At 50.2% G+C, this 16,005-nt stretch overlaps 1 long non-coding RNA gene across 1 annotated transcript; it reads right to left on the reverse strand.

The window, feature by feature from the left end:
* Window positions 1-590: 590 nt before the first annotated feature.
* Window positions 591-5,927, reverse strand: LOC118882995. Its single transcript, XR_005016905.1, has 3 exons — window positions 5,686-5,927; window positions 1,853-1,912; window positions 591-1,223 (listed from the first exon to the last, which is right to left on the reverse strand). It is a non-coding gene; the product is annotated as an uncharacterized LOC118882995 (long non-coding RNA).
* Between the last annotated feature and the right edge of the window lie 10,078 nt (window positions 5,928-16,005).

Genomic DNA, 16,005 nt, shown 5'->3' on the forward strand with positions numbered 1-16,005 from the left:
CTGAGGGGTGGGTGGGGCCTGTGCTCAGTCCTGAGCTCCCTGGACTGAGACTCTGACTTTCCTGAAGCTTCCTTGAGCACCTGCTATATTTTGTTAAAACCCTTTCTGCTCACACAAGCGCCACTCAGAAATTCCCCTGGATCAAACACATCCAAAGTCATGCCTCTTAACTCAGTGGCCACCTTAAATTTTTAACATATTTTATGTAACCCAGAATCAAACTTTAATCAGTCTCCTCATACATACTTGGCCGGACACAACAGGCCACAAGTTACATGTTACCACTGATACGAAAAACCAGGGATTGATAAATCCAGAGATATAAGGAATATTGGGGCGTCCCAGCGCTGAAGGTGAGGGGAATGAGGAGTGACTAATACATACAGCATTTCCCTTTGATGAAATGTTCTGGAATAGACATTAGAGGGGGTTATGTAACACTGTGAATGTACTTAGTGCCACTTACATGTACAATTTTAAATAATCAAAGAATTAAATTTTAAGTGAACTTTATATCGTAGAATAAACAATTTAGTACCCGTAATAAAACCCCCAAATATTAAAGAAAATGGAATTAGAGGGGAGGGGAAGAAAGGCTCCAGCGCTGCTGTAGGCACTGGGGCAGCTCCTAATTCGGCCCTGAAGGCTCTGCATGTGATGGGCTTGTGCTTGTGGCTGAGCTGGCAGCAGCTCCAGGGATCTTAAGGGAGGAACTGGCTCTAGCACCTGAGTAACTAGAAGAACTGGGTCTGCTGTGGTCTCTAATGCAGAACTGGAGCTGGATACACTCCGGGGCCAGCCACAGCTGGTGCCAAAGCACGATGGGCTCCAGAGCCAGGGGCAGTGCCCTCGCTCGAGGTGGCTTCAGCTCTGAACTGAGGCTGTTGAGGAAACCGGCTGAAGTTGTAGAGGAAGCACTAGGACAGGTTTCTGTGATGATTCAGGCTCTGAAGATGGGACGAGAGCTGTTGCTGGAACCTTCTCTGGATCAGGAATTGAAGCCTGTGTAGATGCTTTTTCTCCCGTTTGAGATTAAATGAGAGCTAGGGCATAAGCATGCCCTGGTTGTGGAATTGGAGCTGGCATATTCACTTGATCTTGTCTTTGAACTTAAGTGAGAGCTGTGGCTTGAGCTTGCTCTGGCTCTGGAGCTGTAGCGGGCAGCAGAGGTGCAGGTGGCTCTAGGTCTCAAGGTGTTTCCAGAGCTTGTTTTGGAGCCTGTGCTGTAGCTCCAAGAAGAGGAAATATCATCAGTAGGATTGCTTTTCCACGGGCCTCCCAAAGACAAGAAACTTCTCATGGCCAATCAGTGAAGTCTCAGTCCAACATGCCACCCCCAGGAAGTCTTCCAGGACTGCAGCCCAGGAGAGTAGTGATCTGAGCCTCCTCATTGCTCCTAGCCCAGTTCTAGCCTCTGAAGCCTCTATTTTGTGTGGCCCAGCCACTCCCGCTCCCCACTGGTTTCCATCACCCACCCTGAGTCCTCCTCACCATCACTCTCTACCTCAGTGGGCTCCGGGTGCTCCAGCTGTGCCAGAAGGAAGTGGGCACGGTGCTCTAGGTCTGAGCCAGGTATGCTGAGCTCTAGGTAAGCCAATAGCATCTTCAGGCAGGGAAATTCTGGGGGCTGGTAAAAATCCTCACGGTAATAGTGCAGCCAGGTGCCCAGGATGGAGGACACGGCCCTGGGAGTAGTCAGGTGGGCAGCAGAGTCAAAGGCCTGGCCTTTCCTTCCACCTTGCAATGTGTGGGATCCAGGGTTCTGCCAGCTCCTGCCCATCCACAGACCCTACATCTCTACACAGCTCTTTGGGGAATGGAGCCCCTCCCTCTTGAATCAAAGCCCACTCACATTTTCAGTTGGTGCAGGTGTCCGCCGTCCTCATCAGAGTAAGGGAGGATGCATCCGTACCTAGAGGAGGCCAGGAAGGCGTCACATGGACTGTGCTGAGGACACCTGGATGTGATGGCCAGTGTGACGGTGTGACCCCAGGGAGAATGGAAGCTCTGGAGGGAAGGGCTGCTGTCTGCTCAATGCATTAAATGATGGTTGTTCCTAGAAAAATGCCTGCACCTAGTGGGCCTTCCTCTATATTTGAAGAATGAATGAGCCCAATCAGCCCCATCACACATATCTGAGTGTCCTGGGCCCCACTGCTCGCCCCCAGGGATCTCTGCTCTCACTCCAAATTGAATCACACATCAACATTCAAATGGGAAAACAGTTCAGTCAAGGCCACTGGCACAGCGGCCAATGACAACGTAGCACAACTACAGCCCCTCCAGCAGACCTTTCCATGGGGCCAGGTCCCCAGAAAGGACTTTCCATGAAGGACCCACTTAGTCCCTACAGTCACCCTAGGGGGCTGGTCCTCTCTTTACCCTAGTGTGCAGAGGGGCAAACCGAGGCTCAGAGAGGTGTAGTGACATTCCCACATCTACAGCTAGTAGGTGGCCGAGTCACCAATGTCCCAGGAGGGGCAGAAGGTCCAGCACCTGCTGGGTGGTTGCAATGGCTCTGTAGGTGCCCAGAAAGGCAGGGAGGTCGGAGGGGTCGCTGTCCAGGAAGGCAGGCACCAGGTTGCCCACCAGCTTCTCCAGCCTGCCTGCCTGGACACTCCACACCATGAGAGTCCCATTCCTGTCCCCTGTGGACACATTTCCCCCTGGGGTGGAACGGAGTAGAGACACGAGTCAGAGGAAGCACCGTGGACCACCAGGAGGGCTGGGGCTGGAGCTGAGACCAAATCCCCAAGCCTCAGGGACCTGTGGCAGGAGATGGGGCAGGAGCGCCCTCAGCAGAATAAAGGTTCTGGCGTCACCAGTAGAATTGGCCGTGGGCAACGATTAAATGTATTAGGATCTCAGGGCAGTTTGCAGCACAGTACTGAGAGCCCCTTCCTGTATTAACTGCATCATCCCTGTGATTGTTATAAAAATATGCCATTCTAGGGATGAGAACACAGAGGCTGATCCCGGGGTGGGAGGGATCAGGATGGTCAGGCAAACAGGGACACCTGGGGATGGAGTTAAAACAGGAAAATCTGTAGAAAAAGGCAGAAACACCCTTGACTTAACATGAAGTAGATCCTATCAGTCTTTCTGAGATTCCTACAAATATGAGGACAATGACTTTGCATCTGGACAAAGCAGGGACTGGGCAGTAGGGCAGGTGGGAGAGGAGATGGGGTCCAGATTCCTCTGGGAGCAGGGCTCTAGGAGGGAGCCCAGGGGAGGACCAGGGTGGCTCCGGGACCAGGGGCTTCCTGGGTGTGGAGTCTCCTCTCCGGCACTCACCCTGAGCCGGCCCTGGGCTCTGTTGCTGGTGTGGGGCACCTGCCCCTCCTGCAGGGAGATGGAGCAGGGGGCTCAGTGGACCGGCTCCTGTCTGATCTCCTGTGTGGAGCCCTGAGAAATCAGTGCCCAGCAGCCAGGCAGAAAGTCTCAGAGCCTTGTCCGGCTGTCTGTGCTGGTTCTCAGACCCACCAGACATCTGCACCCCAGACACATGCCTTCCACTCTGCACAGACCTCCACCAAGGACAGAAAAAAAGCTGACAAGCTGAGGGCCTTGGATTCACATTGGCACCTCAGGAATCCTCTGTCCCCCATGCCAGCCCTGTCCTCGGGTGTGACCATGACAGAACCACCAAGTTACCAAGTGTACACCAACCAGTTCCTGCCCGGGGGGAACCTCCCATCAAGTCCCCCTTCCTCCACATGGAGATGAAGGGATGTGGACCTGCTCAGGGTGGGCTCCCAGAGGTGGCTGGGCCTGGATTGGCCTGCTCTAGGCCACCTTATGTTACCTTAGGTGACCTCCTGGTAAATGACCAGAGGTGTTGGTTTTGAGGGTTGAACCAACGTCTACAGCATCTGAAAAACCTCTCACTCCAGGGTTTCCTGAAGCAGAAGCCCCGGGAAGTCGGGCCACAGCAGGAGAACATCTTTCTCTATGAGCTGGGACTGTCACTAGAATGTGGGTGCCTGGTTGGAGGGTTCCGAGCTCTGCTGGAGTTTGTTGTCAAGGAAGTGACTTCACTCCCGGGGGCCCCCTTACTTGAATCCCCTCCTCAGACAATAGCTCTCCACACAGCGCTCTGGGTGGCAGACTGTTCACCCTCTTCTCCACATAAGCCCATATCTCACACAGTCACACCCGCAGCCCTCTCTACAGCCCCCGGGGTGGGGGTCTGTGGGCAGCTTTCAGGAGACAGACCTGGGCTCCAGACTTGTCTCCTCATTCGTACCTGTTCTCCATCCTGGATAAGGCATTGTGTCTCTCAAGGCCTATCTGTCTCCCATCTGCACTGTGGGAATGATTCTAGCATGTTCTTCTCGGGATGTCCTCAGGTATAGGTGGGAAAAGAACTCAAAAGTGTGGGAGTGGTGTCACATGTAGGCCGTGCCTCCAATCCCTTTTTCCTCCTCTTGTTACCTCCCCCCATGTCTGTTCCTTTTCTGATCCCACCCCATAAGACCTTGTTTAATGTCACTGTGCACGTGTGTGTGTGTGTGTGTGTGTGTGCGTGCACGTGTGCCAGTGCTCACTCTCTGGAGCCCAGAAGAATACTGCTCCCACATAGGGAGGGATGGGCAAGAACTTCCTAAGATCTTAACGGTTTCTAATTTCCAGAGTAGACCCGAGGAGAGGGGTTCCAGCCTTGGCCTGGGCCGTGGTAACACTGTGACACAAAGCCATACAGGGAGCAGGACCTGGAGGTGGGATGACAAGCCCAGACAGTCTGGCTGCACTGTCCACACTCATCACCACAGTGCTGGCAGCAGAGAGACGGACACCTTCACGGGGCACACAGCTTGGCAGGCTCGGCTTCTCTGGCTGGACACATAGTGGCCCAGGGACAGACTGGCAGATGAAGGGCTGCCATCACCAGGTAGACTTGACAATCTCATTTGCTGCCGCCTTTATGTTCCTGTCCTTGAATGCCTCTCCCCAAGACTGAGGCTGGCTGGAACATGATATCCAGGCCCAACCCCAGTATAAACAGTCCACTTCACTAGGAACAAGAGAACTTTTAGTCACCTGGAGTAAGAAGATGTTCGGCTTTGCTCAAAATCCCCTGGGAAGCAGTTTCTCCCAGTGACTTCATTAGGAAAAAGATCAGAGTTGATCTAATCTTATAAGGGTCTAAGTGTTAATTGGCCCCAAACTGCCTTCTGGGACTCTCTTCCCACCCCCTCCCCCATGTCCATGCATCAGCAGCTCCATCTCCCCACCTGCTCAGACCAGAACCCTGGGGCTCTGTCTGCTCCCTCTTTTCTCCTCACCCCCACATGCAGTCAGCTCATTCCCTGTCCCTGGATCCCAACTCCAAAATGCATTATCCCCTCTCTGCATCTCCCTCCCTTCCCCTGGTCCAGGCCACCGCTGACACTGTCCCTGATTCCTGTTCTCTGCTTCCATTTCCTACTTCCTCTGATTCAAGAGAGGTATCTTTAAAGACAAGTCTGTTCCTGTCACTCTGCTAACAAACAGGAAATCTCTCAGCAGCTATTTGGGGAAAAGCCCCAATCCTCAGCCAGACCTCAAGCCCCTCCTCCTGCCAGCAGCCCACCTTGCCTCTTCCGCTCAGTCCAGCCACACTGGCCTCTGTCTCTTCTTCCAAGAAACTCCTCCTCCCCAGCCTTCAAAAGCCCCAGGCTAGGACCCCACCGAGCTCTTTACCTGGGTGACTCCCCCTGCAGGTTTTACTTCACAGGCTGGAGGTTGCTCCTCCTTGGGCCCTCAGTTCCTCCCCAACGGTGCTTGCCTTGGTCTGCAGGAGTTGTCAGTCTAGCCTGCTGGGCCCCAGTACTTGCTACAGGAAGTGGCAGGAGGCTGGGACCCCAGACAACCTCAGGTGGTTAGCCTGGAGACTCCTCCTACCACCAGCTTGCAGGTGAGCCCAGAGGTCTCTGTCGCCCCATGGCGACCCCAGGAGAAGAGGCCCCGCGGAGCTCCCAGATCCTCTCCCTTCTGGTTTTCCAAGTGGAATTTAGAGAAGGAGAAAGCAAGCCAGAGCCAGGGCGGGGCTTCCCCTTAAAGCGACGCTGTCAGAGGCTTATCTACCTCCCCTCCCACTAACTCTGTCAGTGCTGCAGCCCTGGGGGTTGGTATACTCCCCAGGGCAGGAGTTGTTACTGGGTGCCAGTCCTGCGGATGTTCAATGCAGCTGGAGGAGTCTGACCTTTGCTTACCAGTCAGAGGGGCCAGAAGAGGATTTGTTCAATTTAATTAATTTTAATTTTAATCTTTAATTGTGATACAATGCACATAACATAAAATTTACCATCTTAACTGTTTTTGGGTGAGTATATTTAATGGCATTAAATATACTCACACTGTTGTTCAACCATCCAGCTCCAGAGCTTTAAAAACACGTTGCTATTACTCACAAACATAGAAAAAAACTTATGGTTACCAAAGGGGATGGGGGGTGGGAGGGATAAATTAGGAGTTTGGGATTAACTTATACACACTACTATATATAAAATAGCTAATCAACAAGGACCTACCTTATAGCACAAGGAACTAGACTCAATATCTTGTAATAACCTATAATGTAAAAGAATCTGAAAAAGATATATACGTATATGTATAACCAAATCACTGCTGCACACGTGAAACTAACACAACATTGTAAATCAACTATACTCCAATAAAATAAATAAATAAAGACAGAAAAAAAAGATGCAACTATTATGTTTATTAGTGGTAAGAAATATATAACTTAGCAGGATTTTTAGTTCGTAACACCCATGTTACCTATATATACTCGACTGAAATACTGTTTAGATAATTCTGTGTTTCATATTTATCTACATTAAACAGCATTTTATATGATTAAAAGTAAAAAAGTTAAACAAAATTAATTTTTGAATAAATGTTGAGTAAAACAGACATCACAGAACTGTACATTTACCCAGAACTTTAAAATTTTTTTTTTTTTTTTTTTTTGGCTGCACCATACAGCTTGCAGGATCTTAGTTCCCTGACCAAGGATTGAACCTGAGCCCACAGCAGTGAATGTACTGAGTCTTAACCACTGGACCACCAGGGAATTCCTTACCCAGAACTTTAAAAATCTTCCCTAACTGAAACTCTGTACCTATCCTCCCTCCCCCAGCCCCTGGCAACCACCGTGCTACCTTCCGTCCCTATGAATCCAACTACTTTAGGGACCTCATAGGAGAGGAGTCATAGAGTGTCTGTCTTTTGGGACTGTTTTATTCATACAGTTTATGTCCTCAGAATTCATGCATGTTGTAGCATATGTCAGAATTTCCTTCCTTTATAAGGCCGAATTATACTCCATCATATGTATACACCATATTTTATTTATCTGTTCACCTTTTGATGGACATTTGGGTAGCTTCCACCTTTTGGCTATTGCGAATGCTGTGAAGATGCCTATACTAATATCTCTTTAAGATCCTGCTTTCAATTATTTTGGGTATATACCCAGAAGCAGAATTGCTAGACCATATGTAATTTTTTTAGTCCATATATTGCTAGTTTTTTTTGTAAATTGAGGTAGAATTGACATATAACATTATATTAGTTTCAGGTGTACAACATAATGGTTTGATATTTGTATATATTACGAGATGATCACAACAATAAATCTAGTTAACACCCATCACCATACGGGTTAGAGAATTTATTTTTGCATGTGTGGTAATACTACTTTTAATTTTTTGAGAGAATATGTTATACTGTTTTCCATAGTGGCTGTACCATTTTACATTCCCACCAACAGTACACAAAAGTTCCAATTTCTTCACATCTTCGCCAACGCTTTTTTTTTTAATAATATTTTGATCCTCGTAGGTGTGAGGTTGTACCTCATTATGATTTTGATTTGCATATCCCTAATAACTAAAGGCGCTGAGCGTCTATTTACATCTTTACTGAGCATTTGTATATCTTCTTTGAAGAAATATCTGTTTAACTCCTTTGCCCATTTTTAAATCCAGTTGTTTGTTTTGTTGTTGTTGAGTTGTAGTAAAGGGTTTTAAGCAGGATGTCATAATTTGACATATGGTTGGGAGAGGACTGAGCTTGAAACTTTTGCAGTAATCAGGGTGAGAACAGGAGGGCCAGAGCTGTCTGCGGCTGGGAGGACAGACACTGCACACAGGTGTTCTTCACAAAGGCCCACAGGGCTCTTTTCCATCTGGATCTTGGGTGACCTAGGACAAGGATGACTCGGGTCATTCCCTTAAATTCTGGAGTCTTTTGAGATTCCAGCCTTTTAAACTCCGTGGGAAGGTTCAGAGAAGTCCCAGGCCCATGTGAAATCCAGGGCCTCAGTCCTTCCATGTGGCCCAAGCAAAGAATGGTTCATAATTGGGGCTATAGGACACCTGTCTGCTCTTCTGCAGCTGTGGCTGAGACATGCGGGTTGGGCTCTAGAAATTGCAGAAAGTGAGACCTTGTTGGGCCACTCTGCCACTTCCTAGTTGAGCAAGTTACATAACCTTCTAGTACCTCAGTTTCCTCCTCTGTAAAATGGGGATAATTAGTATGCCTCCCTTATTAAGAAGTGAGTTAGGAGTAAATGAGTTAACAGTGTATGTAAAGCATTAGAGCAGCACCTGGCTCATAGTAAATGATGGCCGTTATTGTTATTATCACTGAGATCTGAATCTCTCTGGCTTCTGACTTCGCTACCGCCCAGCACAGCTTCCCCAACAATCCCCACCCAGCTCAAGGCGACCGTATAGCCCAGAGCCAGGTCCTGTTTCCTGGGGGCCTCATCGCAGTTGCAGCTGGGCCTGTTCCCTGGCCGCCGGCAGGGGGCAGCATTGCACCATGGCTGCCCCCGCTCAGGACAGTAGTTCCAGCCTGGGAAGCTTGGTGCTGAGTCCCTAGGTCCATCCCCTCTAGTCTGGCATGGTGGGCACGGGAGCAGGGAGGTGGCCCTCTCTCTGCCTGGCCTGGGGCTCCTCCTTCAGCAGGCTCCCAACCCTCGGGGCACTTGTGGCTCTTTCTCTATCCCTGTGCAGCCTGGAGGTACTAGACAATGCTCTTCAGTTGGTGCACAATCTCCACATCTGTGAAATGGGGTAACAGTGCTGTGTTGCAGGTTGCAGGGTGAGGGGCAGGAGATGTTTTAACAACCTCCACGATGGCCTTCCTTAGGGAGTAGGCTGGCCTGGGCTGTGGCCTGGCAGTTTTCTGGGCTTGTGACCAACTGAGGGAGAGTGTGGCCATGAGGATATGCACGGGGGCGTCTCTGCTCCAGGCTGTGACTAGCTATGTGGTCCTGAAGACAGGGCTGATCTGGGCATGAGCACACCTCATTCTTGAACCAGCTCGGTGCCTTTGCATCTGCTTCCTGGAATACCTACCCCTTTCTCCTTCTTCTAACTCTGCTTAGGCTTCTCAGAAGTCCTTAACAGCCTTCTGGGTCTCTCTAGGCCTGGCATCAGCTTCCCTTGGCCCTTGCCAGCCCCCAAGCCCAGTCCTGTCCGCACCTGTGGCTTCCCAAGTTCCCACCATCAGGCTCTGGGTCTCACACCAGAACACGTGTCTTTCCCACCATGGCCCCTAGCAGGGGACCAGGGGAGTGGCCCAGCTTCCAGTAAAGAAAGGCCCCTCCATGATTCCAGTTCTGGAATCTCAGGGACTCCAGGGGTCTAGCCCTTGGCTTTCCTCCTCCACAATTCCTGGAAGGCCTTGAACACTGGCCAAGGGGACCCCACCTTCACCGTCTGTGTTCACACACCTCCTGTAGATGATGGCAGATGCAGGCTTCACGGCCACCCCTCCACCCGCCCCACCCCCCCGCAGGAGCCTGGGGCCTGAAAAGGCCTGCGAAAAAGCCTCAAGCTGGTGAAAGAACAATCTGTGACCCCAGTGATCAGGAATGCACATTAAAACAACTGCGAGACATAACTGTTCATGTACCAAAATGAAAAAACATTAGAAATGAATAATGCCTAATGTTGGTGGAGGTGTAGAGAAACACTGTCATAAATTTCTCATGGAAATGTTAATTGGTTTTAAAAACTGCTTTGGAGGGCAATTTTGGAAATATGCACTAAGAGATTTAAATTATGCATAACCTTTTTAGGCATTTATCGTAAAAAATAATTGCATAAGACCTGGAATGCATGTAAGAGTATTTTTACAGTAGCGTTAAAAAATGTCCACCAGGGGCTTCCCTGGTGGCGCAGTGGTTGAGGGTCTGCCTGCGAATGCAGGGGACGCGGGTTCGAGCCCTGGTCTGGGAAGATCCCACGTGCCACAGAGCAGCTGGGCCCGTGAGCCACAATTGCTGAGCCTGCGCGTCTGGAGCCTGTGCTCCGCAACGGGAGAGGCCGCGGTGGTGAGAGGCCCGCGCACCGCGATGAAGAGTGGCCCCCGCTTGCTACAACTGGAGAAAGCCCTCGCACAGAAACGAAGACCCAGCACAGCCATAAATAAATAAATAAAATTAAAAAAAAAAATGTCCACCAGCAAGTGACTGGTTAAATAAAGTATGATAGATGCATGGGAGAGTGCTGTATTCAGCAAAAAATTCAAGGTTTCAGAAAACAATTTCATGGCCAGGGGAAGGGCTCACATTAAAATGTTCATTCACTCATTAATTAATTCATTGATTTAACTAACATTTATTGAACATCTAGACATGCCAGACATTGTTCTGGATACAGGGAATAAAATCATAATGAGATTACACTATCCTTCTTGTGAGGCTTATCTTCTACAGGGGGGAGACAGACAATAAACAAGCACTAAAAAATAAAATAATTTCCGGTATGATACTTTGTCTTCTTGTATGTAAAAATTATACCTGAATAGAGAAAAGGACAGAAAGAAAAACATTATCATGTCAGCAGTTGTTATTTCAGGTTGGTGGTTATCAGTTAGGATTTGTGTTACGAATAACTGAAAACTTTACTCCAGTAGTTTAACTAGCTGAGGGCTTAACTGTCTTGTGTGTCCAGGGTTGAAAAAGCCCACCACTGTCATCTGGCAGCTCTGCCATCCTGGGATGAGGCTGTCAGTCTCCTGCTTGGCTTCTCAAGGTCACAAGGTGGCAGTCTGTCTTTTGGATCTGCTGTTTACATTCCAGGTCTGAAGGAAGAAAGGGGAAGGGGAAGAGTAATGTCTTTCTCCTTCTGAGGTGCTTGCCTTTTTATTATCCAGGAGCAAATCTTCAGCCAATGTCATTTGTTCCTTCCCTGTGGCTGCCGTATCAAATTACCACAGGTGAGGTGTCTTAAAACAACAGGAATTTATTGTCACGATTCTAGAGGCCAGGAGTCTGAAATCTGGTGGGGCCATGTTCCCTCCAGGGGCACTAGTGGGGAATCTGTCCTTGCCTCTTCCAGCTTCTGGTGGCTGCTGGGATTTCTTGGCTTGTGGCTGCATCACTCCAATCCCTATCTCCATGGCCACATTGCTTTCTGTCTGTGTATCTACCTCTGCTTCTCTCTCATAAGGACACGTGATGGAATTCAGGGCTCACCCAGACAATTCAGGACAATCTTCTCATCCTGAGCCCTTAATTTAACCACATCTGAAAAAAACAGTTTTAAATGACAAGGTCACGGGACTTTCCTGGTGGCACAGTGGTTAAGAATCCGCCTGCCAATGCAGGGGACACGGATTTGAGCCATGCTCCAGCTCCATGTGCTGCGGAGCAACTAAGCCTGTGCGCCACAACTACTGAGCCTGCGCTCTTAGCCTGCGAGCCAGAACTACTGAGCCTGCGTGCCACAACTACTGAAGCCTGTGCGCCTAGTGCCCGTGCTCCGCAACAAGAGAAGCCACCTCAATGAGAAGCCCGTGCGCTGCAATGAAGAGTAGCCCCCGCTCCCCGCAAGTAGAGAAAGCCCGCGTGCAGCAGTAAAGACCCAATGCAGCCAAAAATAAATAAATGAATAAAATAAATAAATAAAAACGCAAGGTTTATTAAAAAAAAACAACAAGGTCACATTTACAGGTTCTGAGGATTATGGAATCAATATCTTTGGGGGGACCACCTTTCAGCCTATCACACCCATTAACTGTCCAGGGATTTTGCCGTGCTGAGCCTCAGTGATCTCACCTGTAGATTAGGGATGTGAACCCTATTCTAGAGGGTCTTGTACTGATCACCAACCATATGAGCAGGTGATGGGAGGACTGGGCCTCTCTGTGGTTGAGCCCTGCCCCTCCCCTCTGATCTCTGAGGGCTGTTCCCATCTCCTAGGGCAGCTTCTCCCTCCAATCCCCTTTTATCATTAATCTCACCTGGTTCTGGAGACAGTTACAGTGAACCTGGGAGATCTGGGAGATAAGCAGACCTTTATCCCCATCTCCAACTGATTCTTTTTCTGGCATTGCTGCTTCTCTGAAGTGAGGTGTGTGTGCGGCTGCTGTACCCAGGTCTGGCACTTGGCAAGTTCAGAACATGTGAGTTCCCTTCCTCTCCTGGGGTCTCCCCTTGGGGCTTCTGCTCTCTCCTACTCCCTGTTGTGTTTTCCCCCACCAACACGCTGGGTCTCCCTCTCTATTTTCCAGATGAATGTCTGGGAATTTAGGGACCCTGCCCAAGGTTGCCCAGCATATCAGCGGTGGATCCAGGGCCTGTGCCGTCTCCCTGCCTCACCTGGAGGAGCACTGGGCAGTCCCTGCTCCAAGCCGAGTCCTCAGAAGCATTCCCGGGAGGTAGCGCCTTCATCCTTCGGGGTTACAGGGTGCTAAATGCGCCATGACACCCAGACAGAGAAAATCAATCACAATTTCATTTCATCACCGCATAAAAGAAGAGGTTTACAGGCAAGAAAAATTGCCCATGGAAATGGGTGTGTCCATGAGCAGGGTGATCTGATTCGTTAGGGTTTGCTTCTAGCTGGAGGCCTGGGTCTGGGGAAGAGGTTATCTGCCAGATGAGCCAGGGCTCCAGGCAGATATAGTTCCCCCAATCCCTGCCCCTTGGGAAAGGGGAAGCTTGGCTTTGAGAGGCTACAGGCCCAAGCTGGTAAGAGCAGCAGGGCTATACCTGACTTGGGATGGGATGCAGTGGGGTGGGTTGAGCCTCTCACATTCATTTCAGAGTGCCTGTGGTGTGCAGCTCCCAGCCCAGTGGGAGGGGTGACACTTGGGTGTCCCATCACAGACGGGAGCAGGCCAGGTCTGGGGTCCAATAAGCCCGGGGCCCCCACCTCACCTATGGACACCCGCAGCCCCATCCCGCATGAGTGCAGAGGACATAGGACTGGCACAGAGTGCTGTGTGCAGAGTCAGGGTGGGTCAACCTCCTGTGAGCTCCCTGGTGGCCAGGGGAACAAGGGCTTCACCCCTCTGTCTTGACTGTCCATTGTGGATCAGTGGCCCTCTGGCTTCCCTAAGATGGCCACTGAGGACATGCATGTTGACATATCTCTGGCTGCCCAGGGCCACCTCAGGCCCCTGCTCTGTAGAGACATGTCTGAAAAGTAGTGAGACTGGCCTCAGCATCTCCCACCAGGACTACTCTGGCAACTTCCATCCTGGCCCCTCCACCAACTTCTCCTTCACAACTTGCTGCTCTTCCCTCTGTGTTCCTTTACATGCTTCTGCCTCCATAATTTTCCTCTTGCTATTCTCTCTGCTTGGAAAGTGCATAATCTTCCTTAACTCAGCTCACGGGTTCAACTCAGCCTGTGTAGAGCCCACTGAGGGACCCACTGCAGCAGATGGCAGGGGCAGAGGGGGACCATGTCCTGGGTCTGGAGCCTTGGCAGTGGCTGATGAGGGTGTGGAGGCCTGAGTTTTTCTTTGGAAAAAGACAGGCTAGGTTTTGGTTCCCAGCTACTTGGTCCTTCCTGGGGAATCAGGAGCTCTCCCAAGTGAAAAAGGCAGAGTTGCAGGGCCCAGGGGCTAGGCACAGAAAGGAGAAGCCTCCTCAGGCCTTGTAGTGGGGGACCAGGGATCCCAGCATGCAAACTGGGAAGGGAGAGACTGTCAATGCTGAGGTTTTCCAACTTTAGACTCTCAGCGGGAGAACCCTTTCCTTGCACACAATGGACTCGGAGCACACAGGTCAAGCCTGAAGGAAGTGGGGTGGGTCTAGAGCCTTGGAAGCCAGAACTTTCTCTAAAGAACACCCTGGATTCAGGCTGGGGGACACACACCTGGAGGATCACTGCTTTAGGAGGAGGCTGTGATACAGGCTGCCCCGGGATGCCTGGGCCTGAGATGACTGCTCAGGGTCCTTCCTGGGAACCGGGCCTTCCCCCCTCTTGCTGTCCTTTGGCGTTTGGTAATGCCTTTGTGCAAACTGCGGCCTGCCTCTTCTGCCCTTCAGAGGGACCTACGGAAGTGAGGGACGTTGCTGAACTCCAAGGGGCCAAGGGGAGTGCTGGATATCAGCATGAGAGCTCCAGATGGGCCTGAGTTGGTGTTTGGTCCTGCCACCCACCCTGCCTGGAGAGCCTGGGTCCAGGGACCAGACCTCTGAGTTTCCAGCTTGTTTTTGTGAAGGAAGCAACTTTTCACACTGGTAACTTTTTGGACTATCTTGGTTCTAAGTAGACTGCACACTCCAAACTGGGCCCCAGTTTATGGAACATATAATGGTGAAAAAGAGGGGCCCCTGCCCTGCAAAAATGAGATGCTCCTCTCTAAGAAGGACATGTTGTGTGTGATTTCCTTCCTCCTCATTAGCCTGTGGGGTGTGGTTCCAGCAAACAGAAGGCTCCTCAACAGGGCTCCCAGACGTGGCACCTGCATGTGCCATTGGCAGTGCCCTGGAAAGGGTACCTGGAAACGGTGTGAAGGCTGGGGGTGGGCAGGGGGCCGGGACGTACTAGTGGGTCCTGCCCTGGAAGCTCCTGCAAGGTGGGTGCAGGGAGGGCACCTTCAGTCTCACTTGCCCAACCCCCAACATGGAGAAAACCCAAGACTAAATGAATAGAAAGCCTCGAATAATGGAAAGAGCAATGCAAAAGACTGCTGCCCTGGGAAATTGAAAAGTAAAAACCCATGGGGCTAACCAGAGTAAAAATAAAATAAAAAACATAATAATATAAAAGAAGATCAAATAAAATAAATACAAGCTGAGAAACAGTAAAAATGAGATGAAAGAGGTTGGCAAGAAGGGGTAAGGAAGACAAAGTAGAAATGGAAAATGAACATACAACAGAAGACCAAATGCCGAGAATGAAGGAAAGGATGAAGTAACCAATAAATGTTTTTTCTTTCTTTCTTTTTTTTTTTTTTAAAGAAAAACCCAGTGGGTTAATAGAGGAAAGTAGCAGTGGGATTTTTTGAGCTCAGATTCTGGCCAACTGTGGGTTCCTTGGAGCCCATGGGTAGGGAGGGCCCAGCCCAGAATTGAAGCTTCAGGGCATTAAGCCTGGCTCCTTCTAGGATGCTGGTTGACCTCTCCCTGGTGGCGGTGGGGGATCGACCCTGGGACTTGGGTTGCCCTCTTCCTTGTGTTCTCAGGAGAGCTGGCCTTCTGTGCCATGGCCTGCGGAGAATCCTCCAGGTTGGGCCTTGGTGTGTCTTGCCAGTAGCAACCTTCATGCAGGTGTGGGCTGTATTATCTTAGAAATCCCAGGTGGGCCCTATGCTGGCGAGGGAGGAAGGCAATCTTTCATGGTATGCTATCTAGTTTAATCTGGGGGCTTGTTTAAAGAAACATGATTGGAGAGGGGGCATCTCCTCAGGGGCTGGGTAGTGGTAGTTCTACATGGAGTAGACAGCTCCCCACAGAATGTGCCAGGACAACAGGCTCCTGTGAGGGTCAGGATTCCAGCTGGTGCTTCCTCAGTCCAGTTATTGACTGGGGCGAGAAACAAGATGACAGAGAAAGGAGAGGTCTGCTTTATGGAATGATGAAGCTTTAAGTGATGACAATCGTGACTTCCTAGTGGACCACCATATTCTCTTTGTCTTGACATTTCACCTGCAGGTTTGGTGGCAAACTACTGGCTTCCAGTAGTATTCTAGTTGAGAGTGCTGATGGGCCCAGTTTATCTCTTTGCACCCTCCTTTCCCAAGTGGAAAATGGGAATATCGTCT

This window comes from Balaenoptera musculus, chromosome 16 (assembly GCF_009873245.2).
Source record: "Balaenoptera musculus isolate JJ_BM4_2016_0621 chromosome 16, mBalMus1.pri.v3, whole genome shotgun sequence".
NCBI lineage: Eukaryota > Metazoa > Chordata > Mammalia > Artiodactyla > Balaenopteridae > Balaenoptera > Balaenoptera musculus.